Source organism: Pleurodeles waltl, chromosome 8 (assembly GCF_031143425.1).
Source record: "Pleurodeles waltl isolate 20211129_DDA chromosome 8, aPleWal1.hap1.20221129, whole genome shotgun sequence".
In the NCBI taxonomy this organism is placed as follows: Eukaryota; Metazoa; Chordata; class Amphibia; order Caudata; family Salamandridae; genus Pleurodeles; species Pleurodeles waltl.
The window spans coordinates 1,368,451,943-1,368,474,442 of NC_090447.1; the positions used below are offsets into that span (position 1 = coordinate 1,368,451,943).

Sequence of the window (22,500 nt, forward strand, 5' to 3'; positions counted from 1 at the left end):
ACACACTGGTATGCTACATTAAACAGTCTAGAGTCAAAGGTCACCATACAATACTCCAAACACACAGGAAGGCTAATGCAATAGACTAGCAGGCTAAATTGAATTTTCCAGAAGAGTAACCAGAACACGCTTAAGACAAGCTAGACATTGTCCACGAAAATACTAGAAAGCTGACTTTGAAATCTTGGAAGATTTCCTTTAAACGCTAAGAATTCTGATTTGAAATACATAAACAAAATTTGAGAGAGAGAACAGTGAGCTTGTAGCTAAGAACATCTATGAATTACGGGCATTATTTTTACAATGATCATGAGCTATTTAACAGAAATATTTGCTTGAGCTCTTATTATAAAAAAAGGTGCAGTGTTGCAGATGTTTGTCCATCAGAAAAAAAAAAAAAAAAGCTTGCTCTTGGCAATGTATGCATCAGTACAGAGGTGAATTCCTCTCATCAAGAGAAGGCTTTGGATGGTCCCAATGACTTTCTGGCAGAGACCAGATAGCATGTTGGTAAATGACAAAGCAATTCTTCCAAAGAGGTTGCTAAAATACATTTTATACACCAATCTTATATATATATATATATATATATATTTACATACATAATGGGAGCATTGGGATAAAAACGAGCTACAGTACCTGGACATTGGATGATGGAGTGGAGGCACAAGCTAGGCGTAGCTTTCACAGAACGCTTTTCAGTTGCTATGTGAGTTTTTTGTAGTATGAGCTTCCTCACATGTCAAAATTTGAAGTGTTCCTGGAGGTTGTCATTTTGTGCTGCGTACTCGAAGAAAGCTGTCATCAGCTTCTATTTCTAGACCACCCAATGCCTTCAGAAACGTAAAGTAAGGTGTGATTAATGGCACACAAAGCAACAGTATCTGACAATCGACGATGTCAGGAGGATTTCAACAAACAATGCTAGCAATACTTATGCAACATAGTACTGATGATTACAGAATACGTCATATTCAAGAATGAGACACTGGCTAGATGCAGCTCATACGATACTTTAATGAACATCTATAACACAGAGCATTTTTAATAATTACATACATAGTGCATACCACAAACGGAATTTGCTAGCAGCTGAATGACAGACACTTTCATTACCAATTCAAAAGTCCTCATTGTGTTATAAAAGCAGAGTCTACCATCCTGAAAGATGATCTGCATGCTCTACACCAATGATAGTCTGAAAAATCACAAGCATCAGGGATAATACTATATTTATGTTTCAGGGGCGGCCTGTTGGGTAAGGGTTGCCCCAATTGGCGGGATATGTGTTTTATTGTACTTGTGGATGATTTTCTTCCCCCCTTGATGGCAGATTGGCCATACATTTAGGGCAATCAGCCCCCAAGGGGGGCAGAAAACCCCTAGATACTAAGGAAATGTTAGTGAGTGTGTGTGTGTGTGTGTGTGTGTGTGTGTGTGTGTGTGTGTGTGTGTGTGTGTGTGTGTGTGTGTGTGTGTGTGTGTGTGTAAACTGACGTTCAGTTGATGGTTTGAATGGACTTGCAGTGCTTGTGGACTAGCACTTGGCTGGCAGTGTGTGTGGACTGGCATTTGGGTGGTGCAAGCATTTTATAATGTTACCTTATATTTCTTGTCATTTGAGTTTGTGATTGTAATGTTTTATTTCTCCTTTTTATTCTAGGTCAAATCTTTTGATTTCCTTTGTTGTGATTCCTGCTTGTGGTTTCAGCACTGCTAGAACTGAAGTTTGTGTAGCTGCATATGTTTGGTAAGAAAATGGTTTTTGTACTGTTTACTCTATACGAGTATCATTCCCCTGTATGAATGTGTTTTCTGTAAATGGTATAATTATAGCAGCATACTTAGATTCTGTTTTATTTTGCACTAAATTCTCCTTGGATTAGTGCACAATGTGTATTGTAATGTATTGTCTTCTGAGTAAGTTTCTTTTGTTCTTCCTTTTTAGTGGGATATCATTGGTGCTTGCTGTGTCTGTGCAGAGTAGGTGCAGGTGATCCTGAATCTAGTTGTCTCTGGCAAGAGAGTGGTATCATGTTTGAGTTTATAAGTGTGTGTGTGCTTTGTATTGATTGACCTTTCCTTCCAGATGGATAGAATGCAGAACAAATCAAGGGTTCATCCCCAGTCACAGATCTGGGTTTGGACCCAGCCATATGCAATCAGTCTTGACCCTGTTCCTCATGGAAACAGTCCAGCCCGAGGTTACAATGATTAAAAATACGCCATATTGGTGGGTTACGCTCAAGACAATTTTATTGCACTTTTCCTCTCAGTTGGGAAATCAACTAAAAAAAAAAAAGCCCCGCTGTAATGAGGTGTCATATCACACCCCTGACATGCTAGGTGTCTCAGGTTGGACCCCAATGATGAAACATGCCACCAACTAGTTTTGGTGGATGAGAGGTCTTTTTAACAAAACTTAAGGACATTTTTTTCACACGTTAACTGTTTGTGACATCACAGAAGCAAGAGAATTGGTAGTGTGCTCACTTTTTTCCTAGGGAACATCTACCAACTTTAGATATGCTAGGCACCAGGGGAGTACAGGGTGGTGTGCCTCTGGTGGATCCTAACAGGTTTTCCTACCCACAATGCCCTGCAAACCTCAAAATGTGACTAAAATCACACCTTTCCCTTGCTTGCATTTCTGTGCCCTAATCTTCCATAACCAGAAATAACCCACAAATGTCCTACCACCCAGCATTTCCCTCAGTCTCCTGATAAAAATGATTCCTCACTTGTGTGGATGCCCAAAGGAGAAAGAAAAAAAAAAAAAAAAATTTTGACCCTTTTGGTTCCCCCTTAAATGCTAGCTACTCATTTTTGGCCCTTCCCTGTCACAGGCACTTTGCCCAGCCATACAAATGAGGTATCATTTTTATCAGGAGACCAAGGGGAAACACTGAGTGGTTGGAAATGTGTGGCTTCCCTCAGTTTCCAGAACTTTCCACCACAACAATGTGAGGAAATTGTGTTTTTTAGACCAGTTATGAGATTTTCAAGGAATTTGAGGTGACAGAACCTGCGGAAAGGCACAAAAGTCATCCCACCCTGGATACCCCTAGGTGTCTAGTTTTGAAAGATATACAGGTTTGCTATGTTTCCCAAGGAGCCTGCTGAGCAAGGGCCCAAAATCTACAGCTAGGTACATTGCATAAATAGGGTCAATTTCAAGTGGAGAAATGGGATGGGTCTACGTTCTGTTTTGGGCAGTTTTCCGATGCGCTCTCTAGGCCTACCCACACAAGTGAGGTACCATTTCTATCAGGAGAGTTGGGGGAATGCTGGGTGGATGGAAGCTTGTGGCTCTCCTCAGATTCCAGAACTTTACATCACAGAAATGTGAGTAAAATGTATATTTTTAAGACACATTTTGAAGTTTGCAAGGGATTCTGGGTGATAAAACCTAGTGAGAGCCATACAAATCACCCCTTCCTGGCTTTCCCAAGGTATCAAATTTTAAAAAATGTACAGGTTTGCTATGTTTCTGTTAGAAATGGGGTCTTTGGTTGACAGTCAGGTTACCCCCTGTTCAAGCAAGGACCCTCACTCTAGTCAGGGTAAAAGAGAATCACCCTCAGCTAACCCCTGCTTACCCCCTTGGTAGCTTGGCAGAGCAGTAGGCTTAACTTCAGAGCACTAGGTGTAAAGTATTTGTACCAGCACACACAGTAACTTAATGAAAACACTACAAAATGACAACACCGGTTTAGAAAAATAGGAAATATTTATCTAAACAAAACAAGACCAAAACGACAAATATCCAACATACACAAGTCAAGTTATGAATTTTTAAAGATTAAACTCAAAAATAGCCATTAGAAACAAAAATGCTTCGATGAGATGTTAACACGGCATCGTGACGGAGTCGTTCCCAACAAGCCAACACCAGCGGCGCCGGACATGGTGTCGTGTAGACCCCCAAGTACAGTACCTTTGGTGAAGAGTGAAAACAAGCCGATGCGCGAAGTCGGGAATCGCGGCGTCTGTGCGAAACGTTGAATCTGTGCACTTCGAGCGGCGTCGGTCACGACGTGGTGCGGCGACTTCCACGGAGTCGCTGACTTCAGCGGGGCTGCTGCGGCGTCGGGCCTGCAAAGAGCGTCGCGTTCCAGCGAAGGTCACGGCGTCAGGTGCAGGTGGCGTTACCGGATTCAGCAGCGGCGTCGGTCCGAAGTCGTCCGAAGTCGATTTCCTTGGATTCCACCAGCTTTCCTTTCAAGGGCCCAGGGACTGGATAGGGCACCACTTGTCGGGGCAGGGGTCTCTCCAGAGACTCCAGGTGCTGGCAGAGAGAAGTCTTTGCTGTCCCCGAGACTTCAAACAACAGGAGGCAAGCTCTAACTCAAGCCCTTGGAGATTTCTTCACAAGATGGAAGGCACACAAAGTCCAGTCTTTGCCCTCTTACTCTGGCAGAAGCAGCACTGCAGGAAAGCTCCACAAAGCACAGTCACAGACAGGGCAGCACTTCTTCCTCAGCTATCAGCTCTTCTCCAGGCAGAGGTTCCTCTTGGTTCCAGAAGTGTTTCTACAGTCTGTAGATTTGGGTGCCCTTCTTATATCCATTTTAGTCTTTGAAGTCACCTTTCTTCAAAGGGGACTCACACCTACTTGTGAAATCCTGCCTTGCCCAGGCAAGGCATCAGACACACAGCAGGGGGTTGGAGCCGGCATTGTCAGAGGCAGGCACAGTCCTTTCAGATGAGAGTGACCACTCCACCCCTCCCTCCTAGCAGAGATGGCTAATCAGGAAATGCAGGTTACACCCCAGCCCCCTTTGTGTCACTGTCTAGTGCGAGGTGAAAAACAACCCAACTGTCAAACTGACCCAGACAGGGAATCCACAAACAAGGCAGAGTCACAGAATGGTTTAAGCAAGAAAATGCTCACTTTCTAAAAGTGGCAGTTTCAAACGCACAATCTTAAAATCAACTTTACTAAAAGATGTATTTTTAAATTGTGAGTTCAGGGACCCCAAACTCCACATGTCCATCTACTCCCTAGGGGAATCTACACTTTAATCATATTTAAAGGTAGCCCTCATATTACACCATGAGAGAGACAGGCCTTGCAACAGTGAAAAACGAAGTTGGCAGTATTTCACTGTCAGGACATATAAATCACATTACTATGGCCCTCATTCTGACCTTGGCGGGCGGCGGAGGCCGCCCGCCAAAGTCCCGCCGGCAGAATACCGCTGCGCGGTCAAAAGACCGCCGCGGTTATTCTGAGTTTCCCGCTGGGCTGGCGGGCGACCGCCAGAAGGCCGCCCGCCAGCCCAGCGGGAAACACCCTTCCATGAGGATGCCGGCTCCGAATGGAGCCGGCGGAGTGGAAGGGGTGCGACGGGTGCAGTTGCACCCGTCGCGATTTTCAGTGTCTGCATGGCAGACACTGAAAATCTTTGTGGGGCCCTGTTACGGGGGCCCCTGCAGTGCCCATGCCATTGGCATGGGCACTGCAGGGGCCCCCAGGGGCCCCACGACACCCCCATACCACCATCCTCTTCCTGGCGGCCAAAACCGCCAGGAACAGGATGGCGGTATGGGGCTCGGAATCCCCATGGCGGCGCAGCAAGCTGCGCCGCCATGGAGGATTCCCCAGGGCAGCGGGAAACCGGCGGTGCACCGCCGGTTTTCCGTTTCTGACCGCGGCTGTACCGCCGCGGTCAGAATGCCCATGGGAGCACCGCCAGCCTGTTGGCGGTGCTCCCGCGGTCGTTGGCCCTGGCGGTTTTTACCGCCAGGGTCAGAATAACCCCCTATATGTCCTACCTTATCCATACACTGCACCCTGCCCTTGGGGCTACCTAGGGCCTACCTTAGGGGTGCCTTACATGTAAGAAAAGGGAAGGTTTAGGCCTGGCAAGTGGGTACACTTGCCAAGTCGAATTTACAGTGTAAAAATACACACACAGACACTGCAGTGGCAGGTCTGAGACATGATTACAGAGCTACTTATGTGGGTGGCACAACCAGTGCTGCAGGCCCACTAGTAGCATTTGATTTACAGGCCCTGGCACCTCTAGTGCACCTTACTAGGGACTTTCTAGTAAATCAAATAGGCCAATCATGGATAAACCAATTACATACAATTTACACGGAGAGCATATGCACTTTAGCACTGGTTAGCAGTGGGAAAGTGCTCAGAGTTCAAAAGCCAACAGCGACAGGTCAGAAAAAAATAGGAGGCAGGAGGCAAAAAGATTCAGGATGACCCTGCATAAGCAAAAGTCCAATAGTTTCCCTGTGTGCCGGCGGAGCTAGGGCCCAAAATCCACAGCTAGGTACATTACAAAAAAAAGGTTCAGTCTTTAGTTGAGAAATGTGATGTGTCTATGTTGCCTTTTGGGCCATTTCCTGTGCAGGCACTAGGCCTACCCACAGAAATGAGGTACCATTTTTTATCGGGAGACTTGGTAATAACACTTGTTCTACTATTCTGTGTTCCTCCAATAGTCTTTCTCTGTATTTGTGGCTTCCAAATGTAAGACAGTGTGTAAGAAAGTGATTTTGAGAAATGCCCTCTAATTCACATGCTAGTATGGGTTTACACGAATTAAAAGATGTGCACATAAGCACCACTTCTTAAACTCCATACCTTGTGCCCATTTTGGAAATACATAGGTTTCATTAATACCCATTTTTCACTCTTTATATTTTACCAAATGAATTGCTGTATACCAGGTGCACAATGAAAACCCATTACAAGGGTCAGCTCAGGTGTTGGCTCTGGGTACTTCGAGTTCTTGGTGAACCTACAAGCCCTAAATATCCCCGCAACCAGAAGAGTCCAGCAGATGTAATGGTATATTGCTTTGAAAAGCGACCATGGCTAGAAATAGTTACAGAAGAAAACATAGGCACAAATGGCTGTTTTTTTCCAAATCATTTTCAATATTTTTTATTTCAACTGTTACTTTCTATAGGAAAATCTTGAGGGATCTACACAAATAACCCCTTGCTAAATTCAGAATGTCATCTACTTTTCAAAACGTAGAGCTTTCCAGGATCCGCTATTGGTTTTACACCCATTTCTACCACTAACTAGAAGGAGGTTAAAAGCACAATAAATAGGAGAAATCGGTTATGTCGATATGAGGTGCCAAAACTGGGTTAAAAATTTGTTTTTCTGATTCAAATCTCCCTGTTCCTGAAAGCTGGGTCATTTTAGCACCACAAACCCTTCACTGATGCTACTTGCAGGGAATAAACCAGACTATTTCTTCTTCAGCACTTTTTCCCCATTTTTCTCAAAAACCTCAACATTTTGCTGCATTTTGACTATTTTTTCGGTCCCCTCCAAGAGAATCCACAAACTCTGAATACTTTTAGAATGCCCTGGATGTTGGGAAAAAAAGGACACAAATTTGGCATGCCTAGGTTATGTGGACGAAATGTTATGGGGCCCTAAGCGCAAACTACCCCAAATAGCCAAAGGCTTAGCATGCTGGGGGGGGGGGAGGGCTGGGTGAGGGGCCTAGCAGCGAAGGGGTTAAGCACAAATAACATTCAAGGGGCTTTTTGGGACATTCCCATAACTTCATTAAAAAATTGTATTCTATACTTAGTTTCTCAAGCTTTTCAGTTCGGGTCACCAATGTGAAAATTGTGACATGCGATTTTTTATGTACTTATTTGATGGCTGAAACAAATGGCTCTGTGGGACACACACTTTACAGAAAAAAAAACATGTATTCTCCTCCGGCGTATCACTGTGAAAAGAAAAGCGCCACAAAATATAACGCTATGAAGAAAAAGTCTACATAATTTTGTAAGCATGATGTTATACAGTAAACATGCAAGTACCACGAAGCACACTCTCAGGGCTGCGCCTGGATTGGCTAGATTCCATTAGCATGAAAATATCATTCCGTGTGGAGAATGTTAGTTCATATGTACTAAGCAAGCCTCCGAAAGTTTGCAAACTATGGTAAAGGTGAGAACTGGGAGCTTTGCGGGTTAAAAAAAACGCACACAAAATGTATTCTTCAGACATACCTAACAGAAAAATACAAAACTGGAAGGACATTTTTCAGGAGTATGCGAGTCAGAGGCTCCCAAAAGGGATTTAATTCCAATAAAAAGGCCGGGCTGCCCAAATTCTTTAAACTTCTGCAGTATGCCCAAGTCTCCCCTGAGAAATTAATATAATGTAAACATCGTGTAGCTAAGAAGTATGTAACTTAGTTCTACATTTTCTTTGGCAGAGAAACAGATATACATTTATTTGAAAACCAGTGTGATTCAGGGTCGGACTAGGACAGGAAAAAGGTGAAGCTACCAAAATTAAAGTGGACCTCAATCATGAATCAAAAAAGTGTACCTCATTTTTCAAGTCAAGTTGTAAAGACACTGTGTGGGTGATTTGCAAGAAAGAGCGGCTGTATGCATTTGTGCTTGCTGCAAGCAATTTTGTGGTAATACCGGAGGGGAAAAACAGCTCACCAGCCAATACACAGGCCCACAAACTGACCTTTTAGACCAGTACGTTATGTACTGACTGATTGCCCTATAGGTCAGTCCGACCTCGGTGTGATGGCGCTTGCACTTCTGATCAGATATTTTGTGCCTACTTCAAAAATACTGTGGCTACCAGATCAAAAAACGCTTTAAGAGGCATCAGTCACAAATCAATTTCCTGTGTGCAAGACTATATGTTTCGTACTTGAAAGACAAATTGTGAAAATAGACTTTGTGTCTGAAAATTGAAGCTTCCTTGGTGCTGTGCCTCATCATTCAATTGTTTGTCTGTCAGCCTTGCCAACATTTTGTGAGTCAGTCAAGTTTTTGAAGTTGAAGGTTTATAAATAGTGCTCTTCGTGCCATATCAGGGACAGGGAATGAGAGAGTATGGGAGAAGGGAGGAATGCAATTATTTGCTCCTGCTATTGTTGCCGCTGCAGCAAGTTGTTTTTGCTGTGTGTGTGACTGCTGCTGACTGGCAGCTTAATTAGGACTCAGCTTGGCAGTAGATACACGCAGTGCTGACAAGAGCTCTTCTGCAGAAAAGCAACATAAGGACGTTTGATTGTTCACTCTCGTGAGGTTTTCAGGTCGACACATACAGAGTCAGAAGGGGGGTGTCTACCGGTGTGACCAGATTTGTAAGGAGTATTCACCCCTTCAAATGACGCAAACTTGCAAGGCAGGGGCTTAGCTATCATTAGTGCAGGAGATGCATTGTGGCCAAGGGTGTGAAGAGCTCAATCCACTCCTTGTCTTTCAGGGTGGCCATTTTAACTGGCTTGCATCATAAGCTGGCGTCTTTGTTAGGCTACTGTCACAGGGAAAAGTCCCAGAAGGCTGAAGATCAGCGGCTCAGGCCTTCTCGGCTAGAGACCACTGGGAGTAACAGACTTCTTATAGGTGCATATGATTTGCTTCTGCAGAGGCATACCAATTCTGCATGCTGTCGTTGACACTGAATACTGGAATATTCGATGAGATTCCATGAAGTGTTGTGCAACTGAACCATTTTTACAAAAACTATTCTGTAATATGCCCTGCACTATTACTGATTTAGCCCCATTTTAAAATAATTCTTGGAGTAGAGCTCTTGCAGTTGAGAGTGACAACTGCAGTTGCTTGCTTGTTCTCTGCAGTGCATAATTCAAGTTACCGCTACGTCCCTCATTATGAGTTTCCCAACCATATAATCAATTTGAGACGTGCAGTGCTTCTGCATGTGATAATCTCATGTTTTTACAAGGACACAAAGAACATATTCACCAGAAATAGACTTGCAAAATATGTCCTATGAAAATAGCCTGTACTCAGGAATTTGAAATGAACATCAGTGGGTAAATGCAGTAATTTCTCATTCCACAGAAAAACTATTTGAATGAGCAGTGATACACTACAGGACACAGTACAGGGATTTCTTGGGATAATATAGCGCATCTGGAGTCTGAAGAAGAATCACATTCTTGATCATATTTAACTAGAGACTTTGAACTTTGAAGCATTCTTGTCCTCTGTCTGAATGTAGTTTCTCTCAAAGTTTCAAGAGCTTCATGATATTAAGAAAAGTTGGGAAGCCACCAATACATTTTAAGGAGTAAGTCCTACAAAACAGAAGCTTGCAGAAACAATCTCAGTGATGTATTTAGTGAGGATTTTTTATTATTTTTTGCAAAACCTGCAGGAGGGCAAAGGTGCACTAAGTCTTCAAAGCTTTCTAAAATGTCATGACCAAGATTTAAATATTGCTCATGTCACAAATCTATTTGCCTGAAATGAGAATTTTGGTGCCATCATGCAGATACATTCATCTCTGCTACTCATTATGTTCTGACCCTCTGATTTATTGTCTTTCTAAGTTATAACACAAGTTCTTGGTCTGGGTAATAAGCAATGAAGGTACAGTAACTCTCAGTCTTACTTCAGAGTGCATACTCCTTTAATTTAAGGGTAGGGACAATCATGTTTGTCCTGGAGCTCTCAATCCTATTCTGTTCAGAAGACAGAAGCAGTATAATTGTAAGGTGTGGCTTTGAGCCATGGCTGCCACCGGAATGTAGTGTAATCATCATACTGCTCTTGTGAATGTGGATGTGAAGGTGGCCACCAGACTTATATTTGCCAGTAATTCTAGTTCAATATTGGAACATTTGCTGGGAAAACAATTCCGTCACTGGTCTTCCCCAGAAAAATAAGGGTAAGAACATTTGTAATTAGCTTACTCCACAATTAGTTTAAGTCTACATTATGGGAATCGCCACCCATTGGGTTTAAAAGTGAGGAGCATTTACTAACCTGTTCTAGCGATTCATCTGTAAATATTCTAGCCTGTTAAATGCAAACTGAACCCTAATGGGAGCTAGGTGCTCACTTTCCTATTGAAGCATTCTAATGCCAAGAATATTTTTCATGGCTAGCAATATGTCAAGTAATAGATGGCATGGTCCCACAAGCAGTACTTTAATGTTAGTTTATACAATCGTATTACACAACTATAGAAACACATTGATTCATCATTACGAAATTTGATTTGTAAATTTTGATAAATAGCATCTTATGGTTAAAATATGTAAAACAAATGACCTGCAAAAAAGCGTTATTACAATATTAAGTTAATTTTCTGAATTTAATTTCATTCGATACAAATAAGGTCCGACAGTCCTTTGTCTACGACTACACAGTGCCATACAGTGAACACAAATATGCACAGTGGTTTCCCATTCTTGGCTACTGTTCGAAATGGGGTCTTTTTTTGGCAGTTGAGTTGCGCCCCCATCCAAGCAAGGACCCTCATCCCCTTGGTAGCTTGGCACGAGCAGAAAGGCTTAACCCAGAGACAATGTGTAAAGTATTTGTACCAACACGCACAGTAATACAGTGAAGACACCACAAAATGATTCATCAGATTAGAACACTAGCCAATATTTTTTCTGAACAAAACTAGACCAAAACAACAAAAATCCAACATACACAGGCAAAGTTATGAATTTTTAATGATTGAACTTCAATACAGTGCTTAGAAACACAAATGTTTTGATTAGGTGATATCATGGCATCATGACAGCGTCGTTCCCAACATTCTGACGCCAATGTCACACAGACCCCCAGGTACAGTACCTTGTGAAAATGAGGAAACAAGCCGGTGCACAGAGACGGAGATCGCTGGATCCGAGGCATCATTGGTTCTGGTGCTGCGGACCAGAGGCATCACAAAGAGGCATCGGGTCCTTGCTGCGGAGTGGTGGAGGTGAGGCAGCATTAGGGCAAGGCGTTGGATCTGGCAACTTGTGACAGAGTCAATATCTGGCGGTCACGACGCGGTGCAGCAACTTCCATGGAGTCGCTGACTTCAGCGATGCTGCAGCAGCGTTGTGCCTGGGGGGGTCGTTGCACTCCAGTGAGGACCACAGCTTTGGTTTCAGGCGGCGTCATGGGATTCAGCAGCGGCATCAATCCGGAGTTGTCCAAAGTTGTTTTTTTCTTGGTTTTTCCACCAGCTTCTCCTTTCAAGGGCCCAAGGACTGGATTAGGCACCACTTGGCAGGGCAGAAGTCTCAGGAAAAAGTCCAGGTGCTGGCAGAGGAAGTCTTTGGTAGTCCTGAGACTTCAGAACAGGGGGCATGCTCAGTCGAAGCCCTTGGAGATTCTTCTCAAGCAGGAATATACCAAAGAGTCCCCTTTCATAGGCAGAAGCAGCAAATGCAGGATAGCACAACAAAGCACAGTCACAGGCAGGGGAAGAACTTCTCCTCAGCTCTTCTCCTTGGCAGAGGTTTCTTTTGGTTCCAGAAGCAAATCTTGAAGAAATCTAAAGTCTGGAGTTGTGGGTCCACTACCTATACCCCTTTCTCCCTTTGAAGTTGCCCAACTTCAAAGAAACGTCTCTGTTGTTGACAGGATCCTGTCTTGCCCAGGCCAGGTCCCAGACACACACCAGGGGGCTGGAGACTGCATTGTGTGAGGGAAGGCACAGCCCATTCAGATGTAAGTGACCACTCCTCCCTCCACTCTAGCCCAGATGGCTCATCAGGATATGAAGGCTACACCACAGCTCCCTTTGTGCCACTGTCTAGAGGAGATTCACAAACAGCTCAACTGTCAGTCTGACCCAGACAGGGAATCCACAAACAGGCAGAGTCACCGAATGGTTTAAGCAAGAAAATGTCCACTTTCTAAAAGTGGCATTTTCAAACAATCTAAAAACCAACTTCACTAAAAGATGTATTTTTAAATTGTGAGTTCAGAGACCCCAAACTCCACATCGCTATACGCTCTCAAAAGGAAACTACACTTTAAGGTTATTTAAAGGCAGCCCCCATGTTAACCTATAAGAGAGATATGCATTACAACAGTGAAAACTGAATTTGGCAGTATTTCACTGTTAGTACATGTAAAACACATCAGTACACGTTCCACCTTTAACATACACTGCACTGCACCTTGTCCATGGGAATAACTAGGGCCTACCTTAGGGGTGCCTTACATGTATAAAAAGGGAAGGTTTAGGCCTGGTAAGTGGGTCCATTTGCCTAGTCGAATTGGCAGTTTAAAACTGTACACACAGACACTGCAGTAGCAGGTCTGAACCATGTTTACAGGGCTACTCATATGGGTGGCACAATCAGTGCTGCAGGCCCACTAGTAGCATTTGATTTACAGGCCCTAAGCACCTCTAGTGCACCTTACTAGGGACTTACTAATAAATCAAATATGCCAATCATAGAAAAGCCAATTACAAATCCAATTTCACATAGGGAGCACTTGCACTTTAGCACTGGTCAGCAGTGGTAAAGTGCCCAGAGTAACAAAAACAGTCCAGCTCAAAGCAACATCCTGGGAAGCAGAGGCTAAACATTAGGGGAGACCACGCCAAGGATGCCAAGTCTAACATCTACAAAATCTCTAGCTTCTAAGACGTTTAAGAAAAACACTTTCTAACACACATGCACTTAACATGCACTTTCTCTGAGTTCAAGTATGCACCGCAGACAACACAGTTTGAAATCCCAAAGACGCAATCATTACTCACCATGGTTGTGCTGTCACCAGTGAGTGCACTATCTGGGAAATTCAGAGTTAAACGTAACCATTTTAGAAATTTCAATCTCCTGAAAAGGTGCACAGCTTTACCTGATTCAAACACACATGTTCAATATACCACCACAATAAATGAATTTGATAATCAGATTTGGGGTGGGTTCAGTTTTACCCTCATATGCTCCACATAAAACATTTGGCATTAACATCTACACAGGGCATAATCACATGCTCTTTCAGGCATACAGCAATGGTGTTCATTCCTGTCATGCAACACTAACACTCAGCAATGACACAGCCACTGACTGGCAGTGGAAGAAGATAGGCCTGTCACTGATCATTCAAAATATAAATGTCTGCCAGAGTTTACCAACAGGGTGTGTGGCGGTGCATTAGCAATGATGAAGCTTGAATAGTTGTTTTATACTAATTCTGGAAAACCGTCTCCATTTCTCCTCGGAGCCTAACTCAGACTACACCCTCCTCCACAAGAGGGGGTGTGGGCTGAGCAAGCCACGGGAGTAGAGGGGCTGAGACCACTAACAATGTGACGCTGTTATTCCCTCCTCTGGAAGGAAGAGAACACTGGAGCCAGGTAACCACAAAGAGCATTTATTATAGATAAGGGATCCAGCTACTCCAGTATGGAGGTACACTGTCATCCCGGGAACTGACAAGTGAGAAACCCTGACCTGTATCTAAATTTCACTGAAGCACTGATGTCATCTTTTATGCTTAACACAGGGGAGTGTTGTCACGGGTCAGTTGAGGATGGGGCTCTGCCACAACAGAAGTTCACTTGAGATATCCAGACCAAAACCTCTATGCTTGTTGAAAGGCAACTTGTCAAGCCAAGATAGGTTTCCTAGAGTAGTTGTGCAAGAGGTCATGTACAGTCTCTTTCCTGAATTGATGTTGACCCTCAGATAGCTGAACTCGTCTTTCATCTGCTCATGGTTTTACATTTATTTAGGGCAGTCCTTGTGGTCCAAGATGCAGCAAGTGCTGGTCCCACCCTGGGTGATAAGACAGTGAACTGACAAAGTGATGTGTGCACCAGTTCACAACTGAGAGAAAGTTACATATACTGAGCACAACTGTATTCTTAACTAAGAACACAATAGATTTCTTAATTGAAGAAATATCATTCGTAACATGTCACCATTGTATTCAAGCAAGCATAGCTGTAAGAATTTCAAAAATAATGTAAAACATTCTTAGGGAAACGTATAGCCAACATCCTAATATGCGCTACTTGAACAATTCACATAGTAGATGTGGAATGCCTCTCTATCTCAGTGTATTTCACAGCTCCAGTTTATAAAGTTAAACTTCACTACAGCGGGCCAGCAGTTGTTTCAGTTCAGAGGACAGAACTCTGAACATTAAGGTTTGCAGAACAGTCTGGTCAAAGACGTGCAATTCTCGAGGCACTTAAGGACACTCAGGTACCCACTGTGACCTAAGGCTCCATCAGTAGAGATTGCTACACTTAGTTTAGGGTAATGATTCAACTGATAGCTCAAACACCTAGATCACTGAATGGTGAGCGCTAATGTATCCAGAACCCAAGTAAATGACTGCAAGCAAATGGACACAGTTCCAAGATATAAGGTGATGAGACTTCTATGATGTTATGAGTTTGTATGAGTTGGGGGGGGTTATATCAGCTGCCTTAAGGTACTGAGGAGGTCAAGACAAAGTGTACTCTGCAAAGTTTCAGCCCAGAAAAAAGTTTTTTTTTCAGTTTCTCAACCTTGTTTCTTGTATTTGCTTCTGGGGGACTCTGCCAGCCATGCAACTAAGATTCTTAGGCAAAGTACTGTAATTGCATCCACATATGCATTCGTTCAGATAACCCCTGTTCTTGTCTTCAAGGCATGGGCTTGCTTCCCTGTTCCATAAAGACTTCCTTCTAAGCAGGCAAGTCACAGAAACATGACTTCTTTGGAGTTTTTGACGTATCCCTAGTCTCTAAATGAAAACAGCAGCCCTCGTAAAAGTTCTGTCTGCAGTAGTACACTAGTCTTGTAGTATTGGATTTGAAGAGGATTCCTCACTCAACTTTCATGAAATGTTCCTACTTTTTGTAGATCTTTTCTCTCTGTTATCCACAGTACTTTAGATAAAACACTATTCAAAATACAATAAAGACTAATACACGTACAAAGGTTTCTCCTGAAGTTCAGATGAATATAAAGTTCTTGGCCCAATAACACCAGAGCCAAGTGCTGGCTTTGTATGAATATAAAATTATTACTACAATCAGTAGGAAGAGGATACGGTTTAATTTTCCTAGTTTTCCAAGGGTTGTAGGCTGAGGTTATGCAGACGGCCTGAGACGACTCCTGGTGGCCCACTGCGCTGGGACCCCCTCCAACGCCAGCCAGCCACGCACGCAACCTCGGTTTCGTCCTCGACTCCGCCCTCACCATGTCCAAACAGGTCAACGCAGTTTCCTCCTCCTGCTACAACACCCTCTGCATGCTCCGTAGAATCTACAAATGGATCCCGACGGAAACCAGAAAAATGATGACTCAGGCCCTCGTCAGTAGCAGACTAGACTACGGCAACACACTCTACACAGGCATCCCAGCAAAAGACATCCGACGACTCCAACGCATCCAAAACGCCTCCGCCCGACTGGTCCTCAACGTACCCCGCCGATGCCACATCTCCCACCACCTGAAAGACCTCCACTGGCTCCCCGTGGACAAGAGGATCACCTTCAAGCTCCTCACCCACGCTCACAAGGCACTCCACAACACCGGACCCACCTACCTGAACAACAGACTCAACTTCTACGTCCCCTCCCGCCAACTCCGCTCTGCCAACCTCTCCCTCGCCATCGTTCCCCGCTTCCAACGCAAGACATCCGGCGGCAGATATAAATATCGTGATTGATTGATTGATTGTTAACGTATTATATAGATTAGCTACAGTAAAAACAAAAATAGCACTAAATGCTGGATTACTCGTGTCATAAAATTACACATAATTAGGAGTAATTTTGATGTAATTAGCAATCACGCTAGAGAGAATTATGCCAGATAAGCCCACTCCTAACTAAAAAAGGGCAAGAGTCATTGTGCACACATTCTACAGGTCACAGATAAGTGAAACACTGAGAACTGTACACAATACATGCTACATGTGTCCAAGAGACCTGCTGTATGGAGGACTGGTTGGGCCTTGTAGGACAGGGCCAGTGGAAGTCCCCACTATTCATGCTCGTACAAAGAACTGTATCCCATCACAATCTGCAGCCACCAACCACCAGTTGCTTTATCGGTTTGTCAGAGGGGGCCAAAGCAAGATTAACCGAGGGTGGGGATACTCACCCTTTGAACAGAGCTTAGTTAAACAACTTTTGTTAAGAAGTGAAGCAGTTCTAGACGACTACTAGACTATCAGGTTCAATAAGGGGGTATGACCACATAGCAAAAGGCACTGTGGCATCGCTTTTGCATGCAATGCTTAAAACTTCTGTCCAAGCCCTGCAACGTTATCAACACCATTTAATTACTATGTGAAGCAAATACATTCTTACAGGGAGCTGCAATGAGACTGCCTGGTCTTATATCCCCCCAATTATTTTTTGTTTCCGCTCTAACAAAGACCCTTTTGAATCTGGTTTATACAATGGATAGTCATATTCATCAATCTGGCTTGACAGGTGGGCCCACCAGTACCTTAATGTGCTTTAATAAAAAAAGAGATGTTATGTTACAACAAGAGCAGGAGCAAAGCAAATGGACACCAACCATATATTAATGATTAGCATCGACTGGGAAGTAGCCGCCGTCGATATCACATCCTCTGCTCAGCAGAGCAATAGAGCAAACAAATGAATGGGCATTTGAATGTTTTAAATGTTGAGGGAGATGTGAATTTGCTTTTATTAAATCAATAATGTTTTTTATCAGAGTCACAACTAAACTAAGAGGACTGCTGAAGTGAAGTGATTCACATTTAGATCATACATTAACAATGGCGTACTCTAGAAGAATTATATCATGTTAATCACAAGACATTACTTGTGGCTGGCTTTCAAATACACTAGGAATTATGCGAATGGCAAAAAACACACTTGTTCACCAGCCACTCCAAGATAAATTATACTCATCGGAATAGGCCTAAGAAGAGTGAAGAACATTGCCAACAACACTACTTGCATTTTTCCCAGCAAACTGAGTTTTATTGCGGAGGTAATTTTGAGTTTTTAGCCGTAAATGCTGACCAGGGGAGCCTTTGTATCTGAACCAAGTCATTCATTTAATCTTTGCGATTCGAAAATGTGCATGCAAAGCCCACAAGACAAAATGAGAAACACCATTTTACATTGCGTTTTCAAACCCATTAACTAAAATTTCAGCAATTTGCTGTAATATCAGGAAGCAGGCCAGGCATTAGGGCCTCTATCTGGAGTTCCCGCCGACACACTGTGAACTTGTGGTGAATTTATAGAGTGCTGGTGCGGCCACCATCTGATGGCAGCACAGTCCACATTTCTTTGCTCATCAGAAACAACCCCCACATCCCCAAAGCGGGATTTTGTTTCAGAAAAGCAAAAATAAAAGACCCTGGTGCACTGGTCATACTTGTCAGAAATGAACATTTATATGGTTTTTTTCCGGACTGTGATGACCAAGTCTTGCAAGGCGGTCAGCTGCAGGGAAGAGCAACATTAGAAGGCATGCCTTGAATAGGGTAAGCCTTGAACGCGGGTGAGCTGAAAGTTTGCGGTGACTGGCCCACCGACAGGATCTTTCTGATAGCAGAGTTAACCGAGAGACTGCCAAATAGAATACAACTGGTTCTGCTCCTCAAGATGAAGGAGCGGAGTGAGGCATTTAGAAACCAAAGCATTTTTGATGGTTGTCCTATTACTGCCCCACTCCAACTATTGACCTTAAATTTGATACTAGACCAGTAGTCAGCAGTGTCCCTTTCTGCAGCCTCATCCCTAGACTTTTTGACTTCCTCCTTATCCTTTTCCGACCTTGGTTTGTTAGTTTTAGGACTCTGTTTACTTTACCACTGCTAATCAGTGCTAAAGTGCTTGTGATCTCTTTCAAAATATGTTAACATTGGTTTATCCACAATTATCATATTTAACTTACTTGTAGGTCCTTAGTAAAGAGCACTATATAGGCCCATGGTCTGTAAGTTAAATGCTACTAGTGGGTCTGCAGCACTGATAGTGCCACCCACCACACCACAATAGTTTTTCAAACATGTCTCCGCCCTGTCACTGCAGAGCCTGTGTTTACAGTTTTAAACTGCCAATTCAACCTGACAAGTGTACCCATGCCATGTAAGCCCCCCTAAAGTAGACCTTGTGAGCAGTGTATTTAAAAAGTTGGACATGTACTTTAAGTTAAACAGGTCGAGGTAGTGAAAAACTCTTATACTTGTTTTTCACTATTGCAAGGCATATCTCTCCCATAGCATAACGTTGGGATTACCTTAAAACATCTTATATGTGTAATTTCCAATTGGAAAAAGCTAAAAATATTGATTTTGGGGTCTCTAGAATCACAATTCAAATCACAACCTACGGTGAAGTCAGATTTTAAATTGTAAGTCTGAAAATGCCACTTTTAGAAAGTTGGCATCATCTTACTTTAACCATTCTGTGCCTCTGCCCGTCTCTGAATATGCATCTGGGGTTGGTGACAGTTGTGCTTTGTGCTTTTCCTTTAGGCAGTCACACACAAGAGAAGCTTATGTGTGACTTAATGTGCCTTTATGGGCCATGGACTGGCTTGACTGGGGGGGGGGGGGGGGGCAGAGCGTGGCACTGCATCACTTACACCTGAAAACGGCTGTACCTCTCCCACACACAAAGGGCTGCATGATCCAAAGTAGAGTGTCTTGAGCCAGGGAAGGAAGTGCAGGATCCTTGTAATCTTCAAAGGCCTCTTTAAATTCTCCCCCACTTCAAGGGCTCATTTAGGTGTAACTACTTGACCCCAAACCCCACCAGATCAGAACTCTACTGGAACCAAGGACACTCTGCCAGGAAAAGGGAATGCTGTGCTTCCAGGAGGCACTGCCACTCTTCATCAGCTTTGCAGTGTTGGCCTACTGCTTGGCGTGTGCCTCACTGAAGGAAAGACTGCAATTTTGCTACTTGCTTTGCTGGCCTGCTGCTTCTTGTCTGCAGTGAGATGGACTGGACCTGTTCTCTACACCCTTGAACCCAAGACTCCTCAAGGGCTTGTTGGCTTGCACCTAGTTCTCTGCAGTCTCAGGAACATTAAGGACTGCTTGCAACTCTCCTGGTGCTACTGGACTCTGCCATCTGTGAGTCCAATACTTGCTTGAGCTACCCCATCCCGCCATGCACCTCAGAAGTGGGTCCTGAGGATGATTTCTGCAAATACAAATGTATTGTGCCCTTCACATTAATGCTTTGCTCTATCAAAGGTCCTGTTTCAGTGGACCCTGCATGGGGTCTGTAGCTGGCCTACCTTCCATAAAGGTCAGCCTGAACTTTGGATGTGCACCAGTCTCACTCAACCTCAAGTAATCTTTTGACCACTAGTGACTTCTAAGCATTGTTTTCACATTTAATCTTTAGAAATTCATATGTGTACTTCTACTTATTGGTGTTATTCCTGTTGTTTTGGTCTTGTTTTACTCAGATAAATATTCTTTCTTTTCTAAACTAATGTGGAGTCTTTTTGTGGTGTCTTTCATTGTGTTACTGTAATTAAGTGTTGCACCAATACATTACACATTGACTCTTATGTTAAGCCTGACTGCTCTGTGCCAAGCTACCAGAGGGTGAACTCTGGTTAATTTAGGGTATGTATCTGACTTACCATGACTAGGATTGTGGTTCCTACTTGGAGAGGGTGCATGGCTTTGCAAACTAGAGACCCAAGTTCTAACAAATGGCATTACTTATAAAAATGTTTCTCCATTATTGCTACCATGAAAATGTTCCTTGACGCCAGGATGGTCTGAAAAACAAAGCAGTGACAAAATGTATGCAATGCAATCCTTGAACACGAGAATACTATTTAGAGCATATGAATGCATTGTTCTTACATAAATTTGTGTCTTCTTGAGGCTTGATTTTTCATACAACACTCTTATTGGTTTCTCTACAATATTTGGGTCACCCAAATGCACTGTTCGGAATGTTGTTTTCAGTGAAGAGAGGGATAAAGCATTTGATCTGTACTTTCTGAAAATAGTTGCTCCCTTTTTTTAAGATGTGTTCACCATAGATGTTAAGGCAATATCTCTATTAGATAGTGCAACAATTGTCACCTTTGAAAACTTGGTGCTCTTAGGTACACTTCACTTAACCCATCTGTACGCTGGGATAATCACAGATGCTTGTAGTTTATGTCTTAGCATCGTGTGCCAGTTAATAGAGACCTTAATGAAAGTTCCTCCAACTGTAACCAGGTTGACTAAATCTTCCCTTCATTATGTAAACGTTTCTGAATTGTTAAAAGAACCTGCTGAGACTACCAATGAAGAAATTCATATTAAATAATGCTATTAAGTCAGCTATCAACTAATTACCACTGTTCTACTCCTAACAAAGATTTTAATGTTTCAATCTGTATTTTTTTAAAGCACTAGCTTCCAGGGAAGCAATTTGTAATTCAGTACTCCTGTGCATGTGTGAGACATTTTTTGCACACTAAAACAACTGCTTTGCATGTTTGTTTAGTTGTAAGTAACCACAAGCTTTATTCGGTCAACATAACCATCAAAGCCACCATAAAAAAAACACAATTTAAGAGCATAAATATTTTAAAAAACAGAGAAAATTTAAAAATCATCCAACAATTACAGTAGAAAAATATGAACACTCCCACTTCATGTACATGGCATACTTATTCACAAGGATTTAGAATTCTTGATAAAACGAATACGTATATACCAAGCAGCCACAAGGAACTTGCTAACCGCAGAGATTAAAATAGTTGAGGTATCACTTCTAAAAATCCTTAAAGCAATATGACTTTGTCTTATACCAATATTCCGGCAAATTGTGCAAATCCACTTACACCGTGGAATGGAGTATGTCGGGCAAAAGAACATAAAATGTTCAATAGATCCAGTGCAATTACAACACACAGGGCATTGGTCAGATGTTATTTTGGACTAACAATGAGGCCTACATTTTGCCTCCATCTTCATTTGCTTCTATGTATTGGACAAGAACTTTGCCCCCCCCCCCCCCACAAACCAGGCACAGTATGGAATGAATGTGCTCAGGCACATTCAAATAGGTATATCTGTATAACAGATCACACATAAAATTGACCCCTGTGCAGGTGGTCAGAAGACCATGCAAATCACTGGGCCACCACCATTTAAGCAGGCTTTAGTACATCCACCTAACTTTGCTTTTGGTCTGAGTGATGTGGGGCATGCAGTCATAGGGAACAGAGCCTGTAGCGCTCTGCCTGATTCGCAGGATCCATTGTCTGCAAAGCAAAACAGAGTACCTGATATCTGTGAGCAATGTCTAGAGTCTGCCCATCATTGTGAGGGACAATTCCTTACCATAATCGGACTTTGAAGTTTTAAACACAACCAAAAGACCACTTCAGGAAACAGGCAACACACCCAGACTGCACGATCACTTAATCCCACTCTGATAATTTTTATTTTTTTGCACTCTCTCCTATACAAACTACTGCAAACTCCATGTGTGGCTCTGAAAGTCATTTGGCATTAGGGTACCAGGATCACCCACCTCAGAGGATAAAACTCTGGACAACTTGCATATTGTCCAGCAGTGACCTCCTAATCAACTCTGACGCTCCACCATCAGATGTAGGCTTAAGACTACAGATGGAAAACGCTAATAGCGTGTCTGCCTAGTTATCTTTCATTGTATTTCTAATGCGCATCAACCACTCTTTGAATAGGGTTCCAGGGGCAGTTGAATATGAAACGGAAACAAAAGCGGATCTATCGAAAACACAGGATCTTAACTTATTTTTGGATTTTGTTAGTTTG

The 22,500-nt window shown here is 43.1% G+C and overlaps 1 protein-coding gene across 6 annotated transcripts in view; it reads right to left on the reverse strand.

Moving 5' to 3' along the window:
* Positions 1-22,500, reverse strand: part of CNTN5 (contactin 5) — a 3,179,309-nt gene that overhangs the window by 2,345,996 nt on the left and 810,813 nt on the right. For all 6 annotated transcript variants that reach the window (XM_069202389.1, XM_069202386.1, XM_069202392.1 and 3 more), the window contains one exon: positions 640-833. The gene's annotated coding sequence lies outside the window, so the exon portion shown is untranslated. The remainder of the gene's footprint in view (positions 1-639; positions 834-22,500) is intronic.